Source organism: Lynx canadensis, chromosome B1 (genome assembly GCF_007474595.2).
Source record: "Lynx canadensis isolate LIC74 chromosome B1, mLynCan4.pri.v2, whole genome shotgun sequence".
Taxonomy (NCBI): domain Eukaryota; kingdom Metazoa; phylum Chordata; class Mammalia; order Carnivora; family Felidae; genus Lynx; species Lynx canadensis.
In genome coordinates, this window is record NC_044306.2 from 60,796,611 (window position 1) to 60,822,979 (window position 26,369).

General features: G+C 35.6%; 1 pseudogene; it reads right to left on the reverse strand.

Moving 5' to 3' along the window:
- The window catches only part of LOC115512968, a 74,120-nt pseudogene extending 61,808 nt beyond the window's left edge, over positions 1-12,312 (reverse strand).
- Positions 12,313-26,369: the final 14,057 nt, after the last annotated feature.

Below are 26,369 nucleotides of genomic sequence, written 5' to 3' on the forward strand. Positions count from 1 at the left end.
ATGGGTCTTGTTTTTTAATCCATTCTGACACCCTATGTATTGATTGGGGTGGCTGTGCTGCAGTCTTAAAGAAGGCACTGCTATCCTCTGAAAATTTAATATACAAGAATACAGTCAAGAATGAAGCAGATAAGAATTCACCATTTTACTTGTGTTGTTTTACAAATTCACAGGAAGAAAATATCAACCTAAGAGCCTGCAGGAGGGGGGATTCTTAGGCTCCACATAAGCTTATGCAGTGGTCTGTATCTTCTCTATGCTCCTGCAGTGCCCTGGGTGTTTGTTTCTATATATCATTTATCATATTGTTATAGTCATTGTTTTAGTTCTTTTTAAACAAAACACATACAACGAATTAACAAATGAAACAGCACATATATAAAGAAAAATCATTACATATTTTTGTCTCACTAGATTGTAAGAACTATGCTTCATTTATTTTTTTCAGCACTTGGCATAGTTATTGCCACTCACTTGGCACTGTATAAATAATTATTGAATAAGTACATGAATATCTTGGATTTAGGTTGATTTTCAAACCTATCTAGAGACTTATAAATCATTACTCTTAGGAACTTTAAGCAAATGCCTAAGGGGGGCTCTACCTATAAAATTTTAGAGATGTCAATCATTTAATTAGTTTGTGATTTCGAAACAATATTTGTAGTATTATAATTTATGTATGAATTTAAGAAGCTTCCAAATTTGAGAGTGATAAAGAATATCAGAGAAGTGAGAAAGAGAATATAGAGGAAGTAGAAATAAAAGAGTAAGACCAGATGAAACCTATGAATTCACTATGGTTCGCCATGGTTGTAGTTAAAACAATTAACGAATATTGATATAACTATTCATTGATCCATCCATTCATTCAATAAGTGCAATGTCAAGTATTGGGTGTATGTCCTGGACATGGGAACAATAAGGAATAAGAAAGAGCCTGTCTTAGGGCTTAGGCTAGGATGGCTATAGTGAAAGCCCAATAAAGGGGCACCAGACCTTGAGTCTGATGATCATAAGAGAATGTTCTAGGCAAAGAGAACAAGAGAAAAAATAAATTATGCTAAGATCCAGAAGAAAAGATGTTACGTATTTGCAAAGAAGTAAAAGGTGTTTACATGTGTGTTTATTTGTTTGGTTTTTTGTTTTGTTGTTGTTTTGTTTGCATAGACCAGGAATACTTATGTAGGAAAACTAACAGTCTTTTCAGGAATTTGTAAATATATATCAAACTGCATAGTCAATTTCTCCCACTTTTAGCAAGACTTAGTTTTCTTGTGTTTTTTTTCCTTCCTTACTCTCTTCATTCTGTCTTTCCTTTCTTTCTCAAATAGTACCTGAGTTTTCTCACCTTGTAAGCAATAAAAGTTTAGCAGAATGCTACATGGCTTGCATGACCAGTAAATATATATGTATATTTAGACATAAACTTCATCTTGAATCTTGTCTTATATATATACAGATAGTTTAATCTTTCTCTAAAGAATGTGTCAAAAAGGACCTAAATTGAGCTCAGTGTAGTAAGACAAAAGGCTAGTGTGACAATCCATGCCTGGGTTGGAGAGATTAGTAATGATGAATCAAATTAGATTTTGTTATCAGAGCTCCCAGAGGTATTAAAACTATTCAGCCTGGGGGCGCCTGGGTGGCGCAGTCGGTTAAGCATCTGACTTCAGCCAGGTCACTATCTCGCGGTCCGTGAGTTCGAGCCCCGCGTCAGGCTCTGGGCTGATGGCTCGGAGCCTGGAGCCTGTTTCCAATTCTGTGTCTCCCTCTCTCTCTGCCCCTCCCCCGTTCATTCTCTGTCTCTTTCTGTCCCAAAAATAAATAAACGTTGAAAAAAAATTAAAAAAAAAACTATCCAGCTTGGTTCTATAACAGATCACAGTTCAAAGTCAGCATGAAGTGACTTACAAACTTTTCTGATGGTTTATTTCTAAATGTGTAATGGAATATGAGTAATTCTGTACTGTTGTCCTAATCTAGGCCTTTTACATGTGACCAGTAACCTTCATACTTTTATTTTAAACCTCTGCCTTTATGCCTTATGGTAAACGGCAAAAACAAATATTATATATATAAATATAAATATATAAATATATTAATATAAATATATTTATATATTGTATATAAATATATATTTACTATAACTTATTAAATAAATATAAATATAAATATATAAATATATTATTATATATGTATTTGTATATATATTTGTGTGTATATATATATATACATATATATATATGAGGAATATGAGATATATCAGGAATATGAGACAAATACATGCATTAAAAATGACTGTTCAGGCACCTGGGTGGCTCAGTTGGTTAAGTGTCCGACTTTGGCTCAGGTCATGATCTCACAGCTCATATGCCGCATGAGTCCCGCATCGGGCTCTGTGCTAACAGCTCAGAGCCTAGAGCCTGCTTTGGATCCTGAGTCTCGCTCTCTCTGCCCCTCCCTCACTCATGCTCTTTCTCTCTTTCTAAAGTAAACATTTAAAAAAGTTTAAGTTAGGGGCGCCTGGGTGGCTCAGTTGATTAAGCATCCAACTTCGGCTCAGGTCACGATCTCACGGTCCGTGGGTTCGAGCCCCTCGTCGGTCTCTGAGCTGACAGCTCAGAGCCTGGAGCCTGTTTCAGATTCTGTGTCTCCCTCTCTCTCTGACCCTCCCCTGTTCATGCTCTGTCTCTCTCTGTCTCAAAAATAAATAAACGTTAAAAAAAAGATTTAAAAAAAGTTTAAGTTAAATAAATGACTGTTCACAATATGAACTTATTTTGCAGATAAGATAATTTCAGACTGGTTAAAAATTAAAGTTAGTCCACTCAATACTAGATTTCAAAAACTTGCATAAATAAGGTATTCATTCTGAATCGCTACATACTACATCCAGCAATTTCCAAAAAGGGGATTTCCAAAAGCATAACAGGATCATTGGGAAAGAATTTCATTTTGAAAGGAGTCCAGATCTTTCAACATAGTTTCCCATGGAAGCAATTATGTTTAATATCCAGTGATTCCAAAAATGTTACCACCTCTGAAGATTTGTGTTTTTTTCATCATATGTATTCTAATAATGATCCTTCCTGGAGCATCCCTCAGAAGATTGAGTATAAAACAGGTAGGCCAGTAACTCACTGAGGTGTTATGAAAACTTTTATATGATTGTGACATGCATAGTTATTTTTTAAATTTATGTTAATGTTTATTCATTTTTGAGAGAGAGAGAGAGAGAGACAGAGCGCAATCAGGGGAGGGGCAGAGAGAGAGGGAGTCACAGAATCTGAAGCAGGTTCCAGGCTCTGAGCTGTCAGCACAGAGCCTGATGTGGGGCTCGAAGTCACGAACGGCAAGATCATGACCTGAGCCGAAGTTGGTCGCTCAACCAACTGAGCCACCCAGGCACCTCGTGACATGCATAGTTTTTAACAGCGTCCATGGTTTTCATTAGATTCCCCCACAGAGCCCATGACCCCCTGAATTGTTAAAACTATTTTTAGGAATTAAAAAAATTATTTCAAAATCAAATAGGAACTTCAAGGTGTTTAAATTCAGATACCAACTTTCCCACTGCAGATAATCAGCCAGCATGACATTAGAAGGTTAATGACTGCTTAGGTTAACAAGCAGTCTTCTACCTGCATATCATTCTTATCTTCTACCTATGTGGAGTAAGATAACAAAACAAGGTGCTCAGCTTCCTTTATTTCTTTTTAGGCATCACGATTTTATCTGTAAACCTTAGACCAGAGCTGATGGAACCAGTGACTTAACATAATTTCTTCAGTCGTACTCTTAGGAATAGCCTATTTCCTAATTTGCTTCCTAGCATGTGAAAGTAACATCTATATTATAAAGTAATAATACCTTTGCTTCTATAAAGTTTGAACATCTAAGAAGACAGACACCTGAAAATTCCCCTTTGCAATTAAAAGTTTCCCAGGGCACGTGGGGCTCAGTCACTTAAGCATGTAACCTTTGATTTCAGTTCAGGTCATGATCTCAATGGTTCGAGTCTCACATCAGGGTTTGACCCTGCGCTGACAGTGCGGAGCCTGCTTGAGATTCTCTCTCTCCCTGTCTCTCTGCCCCTCCCCCATTCTCTCACACACACCATCTCTCTCAAAATAAGTAAATGAACTTAAAAAAAATTAAAGGTTGTCCTGATGGTCTAAAATAGATAATACAGAACTCCTCAAATATCTAAATTATCACTGGGGTCACAGAGACTAAATGAGAAGGACTTCTATGCCCTCTGTCTGTTGTGAATAGAAAGAAGGGCTCCTAGAAGCTTGTCACATGATTCTGCCATATTAGCAATGATGTTTAAAAATACGTATCAAGTTGGGGCACCTGAAGCTCAGTCTGTTAAGCATCTAACTTCGGCTCAGGTCATGATCTCATGGTTCATGGGTGCGAGTCCCGCATCGGGTTCAGAGCCTGGCGCCTGCTTCAGATTCTGTGTGTGCGTCTCTCTGCCCCTCCCACCCTACCCTGTTTGTGCATGTCTCTCTCAAAAAATAAACATTAAAAAAAACTTATCTATATATCTATCTTTCAAGTGAGTAATGAAAACATATGTCCTTCATGTCTTTTTAGTTCAAATTTTGCCTTATTTAGAACAAATCAGTTAAACAAATCCTTAGTATGTAAAACTGTTTCTTCAACATGAGTTAACATTTTGTCCTTGAAGAAAGTAGTTTGATAGATGATTCCTGTTAAGGGTTAAATTGTGCTCCCCCATCAACAAAAAGAGGTTGAGGTACTGACTCTCAGAATTATATAGAGGGGTATTGAATATATACTTCAGAATGCAAACTTATTTGGAAATAGGGTCACTGTAGATGTACTTAGTTAAAATGAGGTCATACTGGAATAGATGAGGCCACAGTTAATCCAATGTGGTTGGTGTCTTTATAAGAAGAAGAGAAAAGACACAAAGACACAAGCAAACAAGGGAGAAGACCATATAAATACCGAGGCAAATATTGAAGTACTACAGCTGCAACCCAAAGAAAGTCAGGAATTATCCACAACCACCAGAAACAAGAGTAAGGAGTAGGAGGACCGTCCCTAGCAGGTGTCAGAAGGAATATGGCCCTGCCCCACCTTGATTTCTAACTTCTCCCCTCTGCAACTAGAAAACAATACATTTCTGGTTTTTGTTTTACTTTGTTTTTATTTAATTTCTGTTTTTAAGCTGCACAGGTTGTGATTCTTTGTTCCATCAGCCCTGGGAAATAAGTAGAACTACTAAGGACTTTTAATTCAAATATCCTTTAAGTCTTTAAAAAATAATCACTTGTTTATTTTTCATCTTACAGAGCTATGAAATCACAATATAGGTCTACCCTATTTTCTTGATTAACATAAAACTGTTATTGTTTATGTTACAGTAGTATTATTATATATCAACAAAACAGCCTTAAAACTCATGGCTCTATATCGAGAAAAATAGGCAATAGACAGTTGTGTGATACTCAGAAAATAAAAAGAACAAGGAAGCAAAAATTCAAATGTCAAATCCCAATTTTGACTTGGTATAGAAACATGAATAAGAAATCCATTATATTCTTTACCATATTCATTTTGACTTTTAAATGGTATTTAGTTTCTAATTGCAAATATTTGCAGGAAACTTAAAATGTCGCATAAAAATATTGAAGTCATAAACCTGGCAATGTGCTAAGGTGCATCATAAATATTGTAGAAAGTGTTAAGAAACTCTGAAAGTCCAATCTGTATTTAATATAGTTCTCTTAGCTCGTTAAAGCGTTAGAATTACATTCAATTTTTTTTTTATTATTAATTGAAAATCTTAGCTTGGAATTTTCAGAATGTAAAACATATTGCACTTCTCTTTAAACTACCTCTAAAAAGAAGACCAAAAGAACACCGTAAACAGAGTAGTTTTAAAATAAGTGCACTTTGTTGTTGTGGCAGGCTTTAGAGGAGAAGAAATAATTGGGCCATAATAAATCATCCATCCATGTTGGGCTCACCACGGAATGGGTCATGGACCTTGTAAACCTTCTGTTCTTTCTCTTTTCAGCTTTAAGCAGTTAGAGATCAAGGTGATTATCACCAGTAAAACCTACTCTCCTACTACAAATATATTATTGATTCATAGTTTCCCACAAAGTTTTAAGGATAAAGGATGATTGAGGCTAAGGTGCCTTTGCTGGTTTGAGTGCCTACCCTGTGACAATTAAATGTGTGAAAAGGTATTGACAGAGAGCTCTGGGGCCTCTGATGAAATACAGCAGTCAGGGTGAAAAAACCATTTTTCATTTAATAAACACTTCTGAAAGGCTTGTCGCTGCACACTGTATTTATAGGCACAGCTCAGATAGTCCCATTTTATTCTGGTTCTGCTTCTATAAAACTTCCTTAATCAGCTGGAATTGGATGTGACTCTGATGTCATAAATCTCATAAAGGGGTCAGTTAAATGAGCCCCATTTCAGGGGCATCTACAGTATGTTTTATAGGTATTTTAATGATAGATACTACTCAAGGGTTTTATATACCTTCCAAACTGGAGAAACAGAAACATTCATTAGCTGAGCAAACTAGGACTCAAAGATAGGTTTTATAAAGAATCTGAAACATTAAAAATAAGATGTTTTCATTCTCTTTAACTTCCTCACTCTATATTATACTTTGAATATTATTTAAATTATTAAATTCCTCATTCTCTGACCAGTTTTTTCATTGTTTCTTCTTCACTACATCCCTTTGGTCACACAGGAGCAAAGTTCTTGGGAAAGTTCCCTTGAGCTATTTGTGAGGAAAACTAGACAAGGTCCTGGTGGTTTGGAGATTCTGAAATCATAAAAGCAGTGATCTTCCTAATAGCTTTCTACATATTTAAATCCATTTCTCTAGTTTTGTTTCAGCAATAAAACAACACAAGCTGCAGAGCAATTTTTCTTTTACTAGAAATGATGGTTTTATAAAATGTCTCCAAACAGTCTTTTTACTTTATAAAATCCAACTATGGTAATGAATATAGATTATTCTAGGAGAGAAATGACTTCATAGAAAGTTCTTCCTGACCCAATTATATGAAGCCAGGTCATTTTAGGCTGGGTCAGTCGGTGGACAAGTCTGTATTGTCTATAGGCTGTGGCATCAGATGGAGAGTAATGGTTTTCCAGAGGAAGAAATGGGGGCACTTTATTTAGCCCACTGGATCCTTCTATTCCACAACACAAAATTGGGATAATGCCTTCTAATCAGGGTAGTTTAAGGGCTACCTATCATCTATCATCTATCTATCTATCTATCTATCATCTATTTGTCCACCATATATGCATATTATAGCATAGACTATAACATTTACTTCAGTTAAAAATTGTGTACCCAATATGGTTAACTATGGTATATTTGAAAGTTGTTAAGACCAGATCCCAATTCTCATCATAAGGGGGAAAAGAATCTTTTTCTTTGTAACTATATGGGATGATGGATCTTTCTATTGACATATAATTAGCATATCGTGTTATATTAGTTTCAGGTGTACAACATAATGATTCACCAATTCTATACATTACTCAGTGCTCATCATGATGTGTAGTTTCTCTTTGTTCATCGTGTTGTTTCTTAAACTTTATATATGAGTAAAATCATACCATATTTCTCTTTCTTTGACTTATTTTGATTAACATAATACCTTCTAGGTCCATCCATGTTACTGCAGTTGGTAAGATCTCATATATATACACATGCATACATATATTTATACATACATACATACACACATGCCACATCTTATCTACTCATCTGTTGACGTACATGTGAGTTGCTTCCATATATTTATATTGTATGTTTTTAAGTTTATTTTTGAGAGAGAGAGAGCAAGGAGGGAGGAGCAGAGAGAAGGGGACAGAGGATCTGAAGCAGACTCTGTGCTGATAGCAGCAAGCCCTATGTGGGGCTCGAACTCATGAACCCAGGAGATCATGACTTGAGCCTAAGTCAGACGCTCAACCACTGAGCCACCCAGGCACCCCATGTAATTACTGTTGTAAATGATTCTGCAATAAACGTAGGGGTGCATATCTGTTCAAATTAGTGTTTTCATTTTCTTTGGAGAAATACTCAGTAATGGAATCAAATGGTATTTCTATTTTTAGTTTTTTGGGGAAACTCCATACTCCTCAGTGGCTGCACCAATTTGTATTCTCACCAATAGTGCTGAGGTTCCTTTTTCTCCACATCCTTGTCAATACTTCTTATTCCTTATCTTTTTTGGTTCTAGCCATTCTGACAGGTGTAAGGTGGTATCTCATTATGGTTTTGATTTGCATTTCCCTGGATTAGTAACGTGGAGCCTCTTTTCATGTGTCTGTTGGCCATCTGCATTTTTTTCTTTGGAAAAATGTCGATTCAGCTTCTCTGCTGATATTTTAATTGGATTATTTGTGGGGTTTTTGGCGTTGTCTAAGTTCTTTATATATTTTGAATATTAACCTCTTATCAGATATATCATTTACAAATATTTTTCCCATTCAGTAGGTTCCTTTTTATTTTGCTGACAGTTTCCTTTACTGTGCAAAAACTTTTATTTTGGCATAGTCCTAATCATGTGTTTTTGCTTTTGTTTCCCTTGCCACAAGAGGCATATCTAGAAAAATGTTCCTATGGCTCATTTCCAAGAGATTACTCCTTGTTTTCTTCTAGGAATTGTATGGTTTCAGGTCTCAAATTTAGGTCTTGAACCCATTTTTAGTTTATTTATGTCTATGACAATAAGAAATAGTCCCATTTCATTCCTTTGTGTATAACCGTCCAGTTTTCCCAGCACCATTTGTTGAAAAGACTCTTTTCCCCATTGTAAATTCTTTCCTCCTTTGTCATAAATTAGTTGACCATATAATTGTGGGTTTATTTCTGGGTCCTCTATTCTGTTCTATTGAGCTATTGTCTATTTTTGTGCCAGTGCCATATGTTTTTATTACTACAGTTTTGTAGTATATCTAGAAATCTGGGTTTGTGTTATTTTTAGCTTTGCTCTACCTTCTCAAGATGGATTTGGCTATTCAGGGACTTTGTGATTCCATTAAATTTAGTATTATTTGTGCTAGTTCTGTGAAAAATGCTGTTGATATTTTGATAGGGATTGCATTAAATCTGTAGTATAGACATTATGAAAACAATTGAAGACAACACAAACAAATGAGCATAGGATAGTTTTCCATTTGTTTGTGTTGTCTTCATTTGTTTTCATAAATGTTTTATAGTTTTCAGAGTACAAGTATTTAATCTCCTTGGTTAACTTTATTCCTAAGTATCTTATTCTGTTTTGGTGCAATTGTAAATGGGATTGTTTCTTAATTTCTCTTTCTGTTACTTCATCATTAGTCTATATAAATGAAACTGATTCCTGTATGTTAATTTTGCATCCTGTGACTTTACTGAATTTACCGATGGATTCTCATAGGTTTTCCCTGGCAGAGTCATTAAGGTGTTCAATATATGGTATCATGTTCTGTGAAAATGGTGAAAGTTTTCCTTTGTACAAATTTGGGTACATTTATTTCTTTCTCTTGTGTTGAATAAAAGTGGTAAGAGTGAACATCCTTGTATTATTCCTGATCTTAGAGAAAAAGCTCTCAGTTTTTCACTATTAGGAATGATGTTGTGGGTTTGTCATAAAAGGCCTTTATTATGTTGAGATATGTTCTTTCTAAAACCACTTTTTTAGAGTTCATATCATGAATGATCATTACATTTAGTATTTTGTCAAGTGATTTTTCTGTATCTATTGAGCTAGTCACATTTTTATTCTTTCTCTTGTTAATGTGATGTATTACTTTGATTTTTGTATACTGAACCACCTTTATATCCTTGGAATAAGTCCCACTCAATTGTGGTGAATGATTTTTTTAAATGTATTGTTGAATTCAGTTTGCTAATATTATGTTGAGAGAGTTTGCTTCTATGTTTATCAGAGATTTTGGCAAGGGATTTTCTTTTTTTGTAATGTTTTTGTCTGTTTTTTGTCCAAGTAATGCTGGCTTCATAGAACGAATGTGGAAACTTTCCTTCCTCTTCCAGTTTTTGGGATAGTTTGACAGGACTAGGTATTAACTCTCTCGAAATGTTTGGTAGAATACACCTGTAAAGCCATCTGGTCCTCAACTCTTGTTTCTTGGGAGGTTTATTTTGGGGGTTTTTGTTTGTTTGTTTGTTTGTTTGTTTTATTGCTGATTCAATTTTATTGCTAGTAATCACCCTGTTCAGATTTTTTATTTCTTCCTGATTTAGTTTTGAAAGGTTATAAGTTTTTAGGAATTTGTCCATTTCTTCTAGGTTACCCAGTTTATTGGTATATAAGTTTTCATAAAATTCTCTAATAATCCTCTGTGTTTCTGTGCTGTCTATTGTTATCTCCCCTCCTTAATTTCTGATTTATTTGTGGTGTCTCATTTTCTTGATGGGTCTAGCTAAAGGTTTATCAATTTTGTTTATCTTTTAAAAGAACCACCTTCTGGTTTCATTGATCTTTTCTATTTTTTTAAGTCTCTATTTCTAACCTTTTACCTCCCTTCAGTTATGTTTTTGATGTCACAATTTCCCCCTTAAATGTTTGGTAATGAATTATAATAACTATAATTATTTCCAATACCCTCTTCCTTTATACTATAATTAAGTGGTTAACACACCATCATGTTACAGAATTAGAATTTTCTAACTGTATACTATTTACCGTGTGTTGTATGGTATCATATGTTTTCATGTTAATAGCATCTTTTCATTTCAGCTTGGACAACTCCTGTCAGCCTTTCTTCTAAGGCAGGTCTAGTGGTTATGCGCTCCCTCCACTTTTATTTATTTGGGAAAATCTTTATTTCTCCTCAATTATGATGGATATCTCTACTAAATTGTTCTAGGCTGTATTTTCCCCCTTTCAACAGTTAAGATTTCTGTTGAGGAATTTACTGTCAGCCTGGAGTTTCCTTAGTGGGTTAGAATATATATATATTTTCTTGCTGCTTTTAGTATTCTTTCTTTATCTTTGATTTTTAATAGTTTCATTCTAATGTATTTTGGAGAAGGTCATTTTAAATTGAGATAATGGAGTGACCTACTAGTTTTGTGAATTTGAATGTCTAAGTCTTTCCAAGCTTTGGGAAGTTCTCAACAATTATTTCTTTAAATAAACTTTCTGCTCTTTTCTCCCTATCTTTTGAACTCTAATAACTCAAATAACTGATCACTTAACTCTGTCCCATAGATTACATAGGCTTAATTAATTAAAATTTAATTCTATTTAATTTTTTCTCTGAGGACAGGGTTATTAAGAAGTTCTGTCTTCTAGCTCTTATTATATATTCTGCCATTGAAGCTCTCTAGTCTAGTCATCATTGCATTCCTTAAATAATTCAACTCCAGAATTATTGTTTGTTTCTTTTATGATTGATTACCTCTTGTTAAATTTCTCATTTTGTTGATATATTGTTTTCCTGACTTCATGAATTATCTTTCCATGTTTCATTGTAGCTTGTTGAGTTTCCTCAAAATAGCTATTTTGAATTCTTTATCAGGTAAATTATAGCATTTTGTGTTTTTGAGTTTGATTCCTTAAGTGCTATTGAGATTTTTTTTATGATGTCATGTGTTCTTGATTCTTTATGTTCCTTGGGGTTTTGTATTGCTGTATCCATATTTGAAGTAGCAGTCACCTCTTCCAATATTTACTAGTTGCCTTCGAGCTGGGGTTATTTTTAGTTGGTACTATTTATATCTGGGGCTTATATCTCCAATCTTGTATGAATACACTTGTTCCACACTGCTTCCTCGGTCTTTGAAAAATTTTAAGTTTGTATGTCTTCTCTAGATCTTACAACTCACCAGGCTGGCTTCCAGAAACCTCTCTTTTGTTTTTAATAAGGTGGAACTACAGCTCAGACCCTGGACTGTTATCTGAATGAACTTCCTGTCTTCTGGAGATCATACCTACCACTACACTCAGGAGGATTCACAATATGCCAGCACAGTGCCGTGGGAGATACAGGTTTAATATTTTGGGCATTAGGAGTACCCACATGCTAGGTCGGAGGGATACTTGGGTGAAGTTTTCCTATTGGCTCATGGGTGGGCTTCCTCCTGGAGTCCTGAACGCATTCAGCAAGAATCAGTTCCTTTAATGCCCTTTGATATTCTCATGTGCCTCTTTTTTAACCCCCATCATCCCCCAGTCTTGGGGTTCCGGCCCCAATACTCTGGATGTTGAAGAAGAGTGACAGGTTTCTCCAGCAGCTTCCTTCACAGTTGGGGAAGCTGGACAGTCACTACCCATCTTTCCTTTCCCTCATGGGGGTGGTTGTGCTGGCTAGTTCTGCTCTGTGCTGGGCCACCTTGGGGTGGGCATGGCACTGGCAAAGTTTCTCTTACCTTCTCAGAGCATCCAAACTCATATTTCCTTTTGCTCCAGAATATCTCTTCAGGAAGCCTGGACTTCTACAAAGGCTCTGTCATCTGTGGGTGTCTGCCTAAGGCAACACTCTACCAGTTTTCCTAATGCTGGCCGAGAGAGGGGCTAGGGCTGGTTCACTGGCTCCCCCTTTTTCTACAGCTATGCTGAGGTCTGTTTATTACCAGATACGTAGGTGAGCAAGACTCCCCTCTAGCCCTTTGGCTTATGTTGCTAGATACCAGAACTTCCACGGAGGTACTTTTGTTCATGGTTGGATACTGAATTTTAGTTGTTAACAGAGGAATCAAAAAGGAGGGTATCTTATGCCACCGTGATGTGATGTGACTTCCAGCATGACTGATATCTTTAGAAGCAAGGGTTTTTTGGGGCGCCTGGGTGGCTCAGTCGGTTGAGCGTCCGACTTCAGCTCAGGTCACGATCTCTCGGTTTGTGAGTTCGAGCCCCACGTCAGGCTCTGGGCTGATGGCTTGGAGCCTGCTTCCGATTCTGTGTCTCCCTCTCTCTCTGCCCCTCCTCCATTCATGCTCGGTCTCTCTCTCAAAAATAAATAAACATTAAAAAAATTAAAAAAAAAAGAAGTAAGGGTTTTTTTTAATTCTTTTCATATGCCCTGCTATTATCCAAGAGGATATTTATATGCTTAAATAAAAATTTTTTAAATTAAATGTTTTTGACAAAGTATATGTTATTATTAAAGAAGACTAGAGAAACTTCTGGGTCTTTTTTTTTTTTTTAAGTCTTCTTTTGACCCTAAGTCTCCTGGATGCATACTAGACAGATGATATGAAACTTCTAGGAAAAAAATAGTCATTAATATGATTTTTTAAATTGGTGGAATACTGTTTTCTGATACTGCTAACTGTTCTGTTGTAAGGCTCTAGTCCTAGATAGTGAAATAAGCACAGAATCCATTTACACTTCTTCTCCTGTTTAGAAACCTTGCTCACACTCAGACATGGGGGGAGAGGGGATTTGATTAATGTTGGGCCATAGGAAAATTTCTATAATAAAATCACTCACCATTAATTTGTAAAGGAAAATTACCCTAAAGTCAAATAAGGTCCACTGACTGTGACTACTTGGGAAATTCTTTGTAAACTTAAGTCTCTGCCAGTTCAAAGATGGCAGAAAATTTCCTTGCTTGTGTTCCCAACAGAGTTGATCTTCATCCTTTTTAGATGTGATTTGTACGTGAGGCACTTGCATTTAGGCACTGCACTTGTTACCTTCAAGACGCAGAATGATGGGTAACTGATTTTTCTGTTGGATGGTTTGCGAACTTTTTTTTTATGGGCTGAAGAATTGTTTCTATTAGTGGCAGTAAATGGCTTAGGGAAGCTGTAACATAGGTGGAAATTTGGTTCTGCATAGCTCTTATTTTTAGACCACAATTCCCACCTAGTTTGAGGTGGGGTAGCAGCCCGTCTTTCTTTAGGGAGTGTTGAAGGCATCTCAGGAAGGTCTTCCATGAGAACCAGAAGAGAAGGAAAAGGCACAGGATTACAAAAGACTGGTATAAAACATTTGTTAGCCAGGAATTTTCTTGATTTAAAGTGCCCATTACTTTAATCAAAGGGATCTATCGTCTTCAAAGAGTAGACAAGGAGTCAAAAAAAATGTCTATAGGAGTAGTGCACAGATATAATTCATCTTGTAAGCTGCCATTTTTTTGACATCTGAAAGTTCTTATTTAAACATATGACTATATCCAAAATAGAGTAATAGCTTTCTCACTTAAATTCTTATAGTACTCATTCTGCCTTTTATTGAGCAGTTGACAGGACACAATAGGAATTTTTAAGATAATTTACTAAAGGTAAATTTCACAGTGGTGTGAATGGGGTTACTGGGACCAAAAGAGGATATTGAAGTAACCAGAGAACAACAGTAAAATAGCCTTTGCTATCCCCAGGCCTGAATAGAAAAGGAAAATTGAATTTCCAAGACCTAATAAGAGCAGAAGCTTGGATTAAAAACCATCTAAGAGGGTCTTTACTTGTTGGAGGATGCAATTAATGCTGGAATCACAGCTAAATTGGAAAGTTGGGAGCAGAGGAAAAAAACAAAAAACAAAAACATTCCACCTCCATCTTCTCAGTGCTGCACCCCATGGGATGAGTGCACTTGCAAAGAAGGTTGGTGAGGTCAGTTTGTGAGCCTTCCTGGGCATGGAGAAGGGCAAGGAAATGCAGAGAATGTACCAAGAGGAATGGGACAGAAAATACCAAACATCATTGGTGAGCTCCTGCATATAGGGCTTTTATATGATCTGTATTTTTGACTCATCTTTACACCAGGTCTCAGCACCGTGGCTAAATGATATAAACTTATAGAGGTTTTCCATACAATTTGCTTAACAAATTTTCTTACTAAAATTATATTTTCTTTTGGTCAATAGAGAAATCCAAGAAGGTGAGAAAGAGTCATTTCTTCTACAATTAAAAAACATGACTGTCATGTTAAGTAACAAAAATTCAAATAAATTCGAAGATCTAATTGGCTCTATTAAACAATTCATGAATTTGGTAGCATCCCATTTACCAAATAGAAGGGACTCCAAGGAGTTGTACAAAATGGAAGGCTTTTCTAGGAAAGAGGATGGGGCAAGAAAGTTATAAGCTAAGGAAAAGAAAGGATTGTTTTAGGCAAGATCACCTTCTTTTAGGAAGAAAGGCAGGGGGTTTTATTATACATATTACCTGGTCTTCCTTTGGGGAGTAGAGGGGACCTAAATGAAAGATCACCTCATTGGTCCTTATCATAAAATTCCTGACTGACCAGTTAAGGCTTACATTTCTGGAAGAGGTTGAAACTGCAATTAGATTAAGTGTTAGGCCCTGGTTTACTGATTTGGGCCCTTGACCTAAGCAATGCTGTTTTGAGTCTGTGGTTTTCATTTTAACATTTGTCATTTGTTCATCTTCTAAAAGAAGGAAAACAAAAACAAAGAACTAGAGTCACTGACTTAAATTAATTGCATTTAAGCATTATTTTGCATTTTGCTGGGTTTTGGGTTTTTGGCAGTGTAATACTGAGGATGCAATATTTGGTAAGAATATTTCTTGTAAATAATTACAGAATTTAGTAAGGTCTAAGCCCACTAAATATCACATCTAATGATCTAGAAATTTATGACTCTTTAATCCCCAGAATTAGACAAAGTAATTTATTAAAAGGCTTGATATGCTTAATATAAAATGTTTTATATGGAATATTTCTTTCCACTCACTCACTATCACAAAAATGATACTTGAATGCCCAAATTAGACTGAAGCTTTGTAAAATTTTGACATCTTTAAATTATGTTTTCTTAAATTATGATCTCATTGTAAAATATTACTATATCATTAATATATTTTTAAATGATAATATTAATATATTAAATATAACATATAAAATATATTAAAGACATTTTGCGAAATAAGGCCAAGCTGTTCTCATTTTAAACAGTAGAAAGAATTTGTAAAAATGACATGCAAGCTGAAGCTGTGCAAAGTGATCTTTTTTTAATGTTTTTTTTTAATGTTTATTTATTTTTGAGAGAGAGAGTGCATACACATGCCAGCGGGGTAGGGGGAAGGGGAGGGGCAAAGGGAGAGGAGTGGGAGTAGCTCTGCTGTGACAGCAGAGAGCCCAACGGGGGCTCAAACTCACTAACCATGAGATCATGACCTGAGCCAAAGTTGGATGCTTAACCAACTAAACCACTCAGGTGCCCCAAAGTAATCTTAATAATTAATAGCACAAACTGTAGTTTTGTGACTTAAAATTAAAATTTTTTCTCATTAATACTTGTGAATGTACAGTTGACCCTGAAACATTGTGGGAGTTAGGGACATCAGCTCCCTTCCACACAGACACAGCTGAAAATTAGTGTATAACTTTGACCCTCCTAGAACCTAACTACTAATAGCCTACAGTTGACTGGAGGCCTTACCGATGACATACACAGCTGATTAACACAAGTTTTGTATATATATTATTTCCTTTATTCTTGCAATAAAGTAAACTAGAGAAAAGAAAATGTTACTAAGAAAATCGTAAGGAAGATAAAATATATGTACAATACTGTATTTATAGAAAACAATCTGCATATAAGAGGACCTGCAGAGTTCAAACCTGTGTTATTTAAGGGTCACGTATGTAAGGAAAGGAACAAAAATAGCAAATCTGATATTTATTTAGTACTTCATAGTTTAAACATAAGAAACATTGAGGGGCGCCTGTCGGTTAGGCATCTGGCTTCGACTCAGATCATGATTTCACAGTTCTTGGTAAGTTGAAGCCCCATTTCGGGCTCTATTCTGACAGTGAGGAGCCTGGAGCCTGCTTTGGATTCTGTCTCTCCCTCTCTCTCTCTCTCTGCCCCTCCCCCTGCTCACAAACTCTCTTCCTCTCTCTCTCTCAAAAGTAAATAAACACGGAAAATTAAAAAAATAAAATAAAACATAAGAAACATTGAATATTAAAGTGTTTTATTTACAAAAAATGTATCAAGTACAGTTTGAACATTATTCTCTTTTCATAAAATATGGAATAGGCATCTTTCTATGCTTTGGTGAAATCATAATAATCCTTTCTAATTGTAAATCAGCTTCCAACACTTTTTTCCTTGCATTTTCAAGAATTCCTTGAGGGTTAATGTTTTTGCAGGCATTACTTTCTCTGGAATATATTCCTCTCTTTTTTGTTGCTTTGGTTTGGGTTCCTGTTACAACCACTTCATTCACCTTCACTAAATTCTACTGGCTATATATCCCAATATATATATCTATATACTGGCTATATATTCTACTGGCTATATATCTCAAATGGCAGCAGTAATAATATCCCCACAATCTGCTCTTCTTTCCTAAAACTCTATATACTTCTAATAAAACTTCGCTTCTTACATTACCACGTTTTGGTTTTTCACAGCAATTTCATCTTTGTCGGCTAATCTTCTTCAATTATCCAGTTTCGAAAATTGTCACATGAGTTTATTCAGGTACACAACTATATGCTTTGCTGTCTGGACATGAACTGAGTAACAGATTTACAGTGACCATTAGTGAACATACTTTGAAAGAAATTATGTGATTGATCGTTGATCAGGTTGTGTATCTATTATTTACATAGTAATTTTTAGATTGCAGAACATCAGCAAAAGCTTTACTTTATGCATTTACAGTTAATATACTGAGGTAATTGAAATTTGACCCGTATTCAGAGATTTGTTCTATTTAATTAAACCATGATAACTGAAATTTATGCATATTGGAATTGTGCAGAGCAGCAACTGCCTGTATTTAAAGCTCATTTATTACTTTATACCTAGAAAACTACTATTAATTTTTTTAAGTATCCAAGTGGATTTAAAAAAAATTAACGTTTATTTATTATTGAGAGACAGAGAGAGACAGAGCATGAGCAGGGGAGGGGCAGAGAGAGAGAGAGGGAGACACAGAATCCGAAACAGGCTTCAGGCTCTGAGCTGTCAGCACAGCGTGACGCGGGGCTCAAACTCACAAACCTCGAGATCCTGACCTGAGGCAAAGTTGGCTGCTTAACCGACTGAGCTACCCGGGCGCCCCTATTAAATTTTATTACAGTATTACTTTAATAAATTTTGGTGCCTAAACCCCCCTTTTTTTTTGCAAATGCAATCATCCTGCTAATACAAATTTGAATCCTTTTGCTTGTTTTTAATATTAAGATAAAAGGTGTGGGTTCTAAGTTTTAGAAATGATACTAACTTTGAAAGTCATACATGAAACTTGTTTACATTGTATTCATTAATGTAAAGCTTTTTGACAGAGGTTTCTCAGTCATAACAGGAAGAAAAGAGAGAACATTAAAATAAAGGAAGAAAAGAAAGAATATAAAAACAAAAATAAATTGAAAGGGAGATGACAAGGAGATCCCAAGGGATCTTGGGGGACCTCTCCTAGCTTTCTTCCCCTTCTAGGGCGTCTAGAGACTCCCTAGGGTACAGAGAAAGGGATGCTCTCATATCTAATGCGGATATTTTAGCAAGTATCCTCTTAGTAAACATAGATGATTCAACATATTCAAACTTGAATCACACAGTGCTCTTTCAGATAGAATGTCTTGATTTCAATATTATAAATCAAATTAAGAAAGAGAAGAAATAAACATTGAACACCCCTATTAAAACCAACATTCTTCCACTTTAAAATTCTGCACTTGTGATGAGGACTAGGTGTTAGATATAAGTAAAGATTTGCTAAATTCTACTCCTGAAAGCAATATTATACTATATGTTAACTAACTAGAATTTAACTAAAAACTTGAAACGTGAAAAAAATAATAAAATCCTTACCCCTTTTTTCAGTTGGCTTCACTGACGATTCAGTAGTTGAGCAGGGCTGAGATTATGACTTTTGAAAGAAGAAATCTAAATATTATTACCAAAGGATTGTCTATGGGGCCATTTCTATTTGACATTTTGTAATTTTCTCATCAGTTTACATCACCATGCAGAATTTTTAGGATACATGCATGGACAACCATTCCAGAATATACACATGAAATCTTTCTCTTTTGCACATGAACTTCAACTTGGTTAGGTATAGAGATTTGCATCGCATACTTTTTCCTAACAAACCTTTGTAGACATTACTCCCATATTTTCTGGCATGTTTAAAGTTAGTAAGAACAAAGTCTGAAACTGACTTGATTATTTTTCTTTGTAAGTAAATTATGTCCAGTATCTGAATATATGAAGAATCTTTTTCTTTGACTTTAGGACTCAATAACTTTACCAATTTATTTATTAATGTTAATTTTCAATAATAATGCAATGTATACAGTAAGCCTTTTATTCCACAGGTTCAGACCCTTAATTTCCATTTCATCTTTGAATATAATCTCCGCTCAATTTTGATCTAGTTTATGTTAATTTACTTAGGAAGATCAATTATGATCAGCTTTCCTGACCATGCTTTCCACTTTTATACCTACTGTTTTCCCTACAACTGCTTTCCTCTTTTATCCCCATTCACTACATTTTAGGGGATTTTCTCAAGCCTGCTTTCCATATCACAGATACAGAATTTTAAAGGTCAATGGTGATCTTTGCTCTTTCTAGTGTCATTTTAATGATATATAATAACATTATTTGCCTCCTTTAATTCTTTCCTTAGTTCTGCCACCAATGGTTATGACAAATCTTTTATATTGCTTCCTTGTCTTATTGCAACATTTCATAATATTTAAATTTTCTTTAAATTATGAGCTTTTTCCTGGGGTGCCTGGGTGGATCAGTCGGTTGAGCGTGGGACTTGGGCTCAGGTCATGATCTCGCGATCTGTGGGTTCGAGCCCCGCATCGGGCTCTGTGCTGGAAGCTCGGAGCCTGGAGCCTGCTTCAGATTCTGTGTCTCCCTCTCTTTCTGCCCCTCCCGCACTCATGCTCTGTCTCTGTCTCAGAAATAAATAAACATTAAAAAATAAATTAAAAAATTATGAACTTTTTCTTAAAGTTTTTCTAAGGTATACCTTTTTAAGAACTATATTATCTCTTTATTTCCTTAATTTTGTTTATTTTCTTACTATCATTGAAGAAAGATGACAGAAAGCCCACAACTTATTTTGTTTTCTGCTTACTTACCTTTGGGTGATCTTTTCTATATGGTGCCGTCTAATTCCCCGTGCTCCTGCTCACCCGCTGTCTCCATTTGTTTCTAAACATCATTAGAATTCTTGTATCATAGCACTTAAGCTGGAAGTAAGGATGGGAGTGTATGAATGGGTGACGAATGCCTAATTTTTCAGCTTCTTCACAAAGCTTAGGGTGAAATTGGTGTTGGGGTGGGGGGGCAGATATTATAGAAAATAACTTAGAAAACTATTACACTAAGGACATTTTATTCCACAATCACCGTATTTTGTACCTATATTTCTTAAAAACTCTGCATCAGTCATGAGCCCTGCTATGTTAGAGGCATATTCCCTGCTAAAGTTGGGGAATGGACATTTTGTAGTTTTAGTTGGATTCTAGTTTGAGAGGTTCCGCAAATTTTCCTTAAGAGTTAGAAGGAAGCACCTAAGTTCGGTAGAACAGGACCAAACATCTTTCTTTCTTCCAGTCATATTTGCTATTCACACTTGTGGAATTGGCTCCTTAGAGGTTGTTCTCTATCATTTTGAAATCTACCACAGCCTGCAGACCTTGGGTGGTTTTCTTCTATTTCATGTCAGACCAAAATTGTACCAATATGAAAAACTATGTTCAAGAAAAGAATGTGGCAAGAAGCCAGTATTTCTCTATCATTCCTGCCAGTACTATTGCTCTTTGGCAGGTAAAGGGGGATTCAAACTGGCAATACCTATACCATTCCATTGCCTGCTTTTTGAGGCAGTCCTATACCCAGAAACTTAGCGCTATTTTTGTTTTCTACAAAGACGTTTACCAGTAATTTAAAATTATTCCCTGCACTTCTAGGGAAGGTAATTTTGTCTCAACTTCTTTTTTTTAAATTTTTTTTAAAACATTTATTCATTTTTGAAAGACAGAGAGACAGAGCACAAATGGGGGAGGGCTAGAAAGAGAGGGAGACACAGAATCTGAAGCAGGCTCCAGGCTCCCAGCTGTCAACACAGAGCCTGACGCGGGGCTCGAACTCATGAACCACGAGATCATGACCTGAGCCCAAGTCAGCCGCTTAACCGACTAGGCCACTTAGGCACCCCTGTCTCAACTTCTACTGTTATTTTAATTTAGTTATAATTTTAAACATTGCAATGTTTTTAAGAAAGAGTTTTTAAAGTTTGTGATATGAAACTAATTTGTATGTTTCTGAACCTTTTTCTCTTACTCATCATTTGTTTTGGTTATTTCAGTGAATAAATCCATCTTTATGCCAATAGTTTTAACTTAGCCAAGGATAAAAATAGGTAATAGACAAGGATAATCATATGCATGCTCTATACCCAGTCTTTCAATGTTTTTTAGAAGTTCTTCATTCCCCATAAGATAAAGCCCAAATTTATAATATGGCAAACAGGTGCCTGTTTATCTCTCCAGTCTCATCTCTCACTCTTCACACCTGGCATGAAGGGCTACAACTATATTTGACCGAATTGTTCTCTTATATGGCATCCTTTCTCTCACCTTTGAAACTCTCTCACCTTTGAAACTCTACTCCCTCCTTTCTTCTTGCTCATTTCCCTTATTTCTAAATATTTGTTGAGGCTCCATTCAGTCACTATACCTTCCTGGTAGCTTTAACACCTTCCTTCTCACATAAGTACATACACATGGACAGACACATACATAGGCACAGGGACCATGCCACAGTCTGCACATCTGTCATTTTATCCGTAACGCTGGATTGATATTATCTGTTTATTTTCCCATTTCTACTAATAAATTCTGTGCTAGTTGGCCTACTGCTTGACTCATAATCAAATACATGTTTTTTCTAAATGAATTGATTCATTACTTATAAATTTATTGGAAATTATCCTATACCTTTATATATTTTTAGTCCTTCTCAGGATTTAGAATACTCTGTTACTACCAGTGATATAAAGTATATTTTTATGTATTTTATAGTTCATCTGAAATAACTAACACATTTTTGATACTTTCTATTTCCAGTTCTCCAGAATCTAAAGAAGAATATTGTATTTGCTTTATTCATATCCTTTGAGGCTTTATAACTTTTAATTATTTTGTCTCTTTAAGCAAATATTCTAGTCAATTTGCACTACCCAGGATTTGTTTTATATAGCATTTTCCATTCACTCTCCTTTTTTGTCCCTTTCTCTAGCCTCCAAAGTTTTTTTTTTCCAGTTTCAGGACTACCTAAAACATATTTTATTAAACCACTCTGGTTTCTGATATACATAGAATAAGAAAATAATTATATCTTATTTTTAAAAAATTCATTTACCTGCAATATCATTTTAATCTCTTTACAACAAAGTGGGTTAATATTTTCCAAAAGTAATGTGCAGTAATTCTTGTCTGTTTTTTCCTAAGTTATAACTAAAAGTTTAGGGCCTATTTTCTTGTAAATTTAGTTTAGGTTGTTTTTCAAAGTTGCTTACCTACATTGAAGCTAATCTTCTACTTTTTAGCCCACAGTCTATATGAAAACATTAGTTAATCATTATCAGCTTAGCATTTCAGTGATTGGAAGAATATATTGCTGCTTTAAACTTTGCTATTTCACTATTTAGTCTTTTGTCATTAAATTAAAATGTTCAACAAAAAGCAAATTGATTCAGCCATCAGTTGATTTTGAATAAAAAAAAAAAAAACAACATGGAGTATGTTGTCAAAATTCACCCATGGATAATACAAGATTTTTTGAATATAGGTAACCGTGGTTACCTTATTAGCAATCATTAACTAAAGCCAGATAAAGTACTTTAATCTAGCTTGTTAATAAGCAGTTTATATTCTACCCAGAAACCTAGTTTATATGCACACCTATGGGTATAGTGTTATCACTACTGGATTCTTGTCAAGTAAATGAGAGTGGTGTTATTGGAACAATGGGACTCTCTTACAGAGCCATGGAGCACTTCCAGTGACAAGTATATTTAATTCTGAGTCTTACTTATTGCTTCAAGTCCAGAATTGCCTAAAAGAGCACATTCTAATAGTCCTAATTAAATCCAGAGCTTTCCAGAGTTTAGCCACTGAGTACTGTTGAATATATGTTTGAGAGTCATATGTTTGTTTCCACAATTATAGGGATATTGTGCTTTCTTATAGTCATAGTTTACTTTCAGCTCGAACATTTCCTTTTGAAGCTCACCCTCAATGACAAAAACGATTATATCTGATCAGAGAGTAAATGAGATTTGCTATAAAAATCAGACTTGAGGGGCGCCTGGGTGGCGCAGTCGGTTAAGCGTCCGACTTCAACCAGGTCACGATCTCGCGGTCCGTGAGTTCGAGCCCCGCATCAGGCTCTAGGCTGATGGCTCAGAGCCTGGAGCCTGTTTCCGATTCTGTGTCTCCCTCTCTCTGCTCCTCCCCCGTTCATGCTCTGTCTCTCTCTGTCCCAAAAATAAATAAACATTGAAAAAAAAATTAAAAAAAAAATAATAAAAATCAGACTTGCAACTTAAATAATGGCTCATACCATTCACAATCTATGAAAGTCCTCTGAAACCATATCCATGTGTCCACCAAAAAATGCTGAACTGTTTTCAATTCTCTGATTCTTTTGAACTAAGCCCATTCCTGAAATATGGTATGGGGATAAAAGATAAAATTCAGCTGCCATATACTTAGTCCACACACACAGTTTGATTTTTAGTACTTGTGTTTGCTTTTAAAGTTTTTCAGTCATCGAGAAGTCTTATGTTCAAAATGTTCAAACAATAATACGATAAAATCATGTGAGTCACCAAGGATCTGAGAAAAAAAAAAAAACACTTCAGAACACATTCATTGCAGGACGTGAACTGAGCCATCAGGTCTGTAAGTTTCTAGAGTATTTCCATCATTTCTTTTTGTAGCTGCCTCAGAAAAATTCAAATCTTGATACGTCATGTTTTTATACACCCCTTATACCATGTCTCATCCTCTCACCTGCCCATGCTCCAGACGTTACTGCAGCGACTGTTTCCTGCAACTGTAACCTGAACTTACTTGATTTTTGTTGCCCCATACATCACACTGCTTCCTGAACATCTGGCCTGTCACTCACAGCACAGCTAAAAGTGCAAGGGCGTATACAAACGCTGGTGGTTATCCTTGGCCAGTGAAGAATGGGCACCTGTGAATACGTACTCCCTTCCTTGGTACCTTGAGCAAATAATACTAAATTGATTCAACATGGCTCCTCAGAGGACTCCTGTCAGTTAGGCTCCATCTGCCCACAGTGACAATTAGCCTAAGGATCCATCATCATTTTGTCTTTCCTTTTTCCCTACCTCCCTCTTCTGAGTTACCTGATTCCTCAAAGAGTACCAGACCACTGCTACTCAGGTCCTTGGGTCAAGTTCTACTTTCTGGGGGGAAGTCAGGATAAGAAATTTTGTTTCATATTTCTGAAATCCTATATGATGAGGAGAGTGGAAAGCATAATCATGAAGAAAAGTTATCATTTCTTACCTTTCTCAGTGTATTCATTAAAACTATTACATCCAAGCATAAAGTATTTTCTGTGGTTTTGGGTTCTTTGTTCTTTTGTTTTTTTGCGTTTTTTTGTTGTTGTTTTGTTTTGTTTGAGAGAGCACTAGCAGGGGAGAAGGGTAGAGGAAGAGAGAGAAAATCTCAAGCAGGATCCCTGCTCAGTACACAGCCTAACACAGGACTTGATCCCACGACCCTGGAATCATGACCTGAGCAGAAATCAAGAGTCAGATGCTCAACCAACTGAGCCACCCAGTGAACCCACAATCATCAATTTTTTGATAATTATATTTACCATGTCTTAAACTAGGGTCTTTACAGTGTCTTAAACCTACTCCTGTTTAAATACTTTTTTTTTTTTTTTATCACAGCTAGTAGAAACAATCCTTTCAGTTGTTCAGGGAATAATTAAAATTAGATTCTCTTCTTTCTCTCACAAGCCACATCTAAAATGCTCTGCTCTGAAAAATGCTATCTGCTTTACTTTCAAAATATAATCAGGTTGCGACCACCGCTTTAACCCTCCCTGCTACTGTTATCTCTTGCCTGGGGTTTGTAATAGCCTTCCTGCTTTTAGATTTGTTCCCTCTAATCTGAATTCAGAATAGATACCAAAGCCATCTTAAAAGAAATTGCTAGATCTTGTCATCTGCCCTAAACTCTAATATCATTTTCCATCTCATTCAGATTAAAACCAAAGTTTATGTCATAGCCGACAAGACACAAAAGCATCTGAATTCACTCTGTGCTACCGTCACCCTTTCTCACTCCACTCCAGCCATACTGGCCTCTTCTTTACTCCTTGAACAGACCCCTCTAGTAGTTCTCCTCTAATATTATATTTATACTTTTGCCTTGCTATTCTCTCTGCCTGGAATGTTTGATAAAACACTGTAAGATAAAAGACATAGTCAAACATTTACTCACTCCAGGTAGTAACTCAAATGTAACCTACTTAGGATGCCACCCTATTTAAAGTATTATACTCTGGCACTAATTATCTTCTCACTTTTATTTTTCCCTTAGCCCTTAGCACTACACGTTATACTCCATGTTTTTCTCACTTATCTGGCATAGTGTCTGTGTGTCTTCACAAATACAACTAAACTGACGAGGGGAGATTATTTTCTGCTATATTCACTGTTGTATCTCTCCTACCCCTCACCTCATGAGTCTAGAAAAGTATCTGGTATACAGATGTCAGTAGCATTTGTTCAATTAATCAACATATAATGAAATGAATTTTAAAAAGATTGGAACTTTTTCCCCCCCTCTCCAATTTATTAAACAAACGCTACCTGGGACAAGTTAATTCAGTTTTTGTTTTTAAATCAATTTCATATGTATATTACTTTCTTGATTCTTATTTTTATTTTATATCTATGTATTTCATTATCATTCAGTAAAACTCTACCCTTATTTTCAGTATGATATCTTCTTTTACCATTTTGTATTTAGAATAATAGTAATACATTTTCACACACTTGGAAATTTTTTAGTTATTTTCTTATTGGTTTCTAGATTAATTCAGTGGTGGTCAGAGAAGGTACTCTGCATGGCTTTAAATTTTTGAAATTTGTTGAATCTATTTTGTAAGTCAGTGTATATTAGAAAAATATTCTATGAGAACTTCAAAAAGTGTATACTGCACTTTTGGGATGTAGTTTCTTTATATACTAATTAGGTCAAGTTTGATCATTCTAATGTTCAAATCTTCTATATAGTTACTGAATTTCTGTTTACTGCCTTTCTAAGGTTTTGAATATATTCATTTTGCTATTTATTACTGATGATTTGGGCTAAATATATTGTGAGAATAT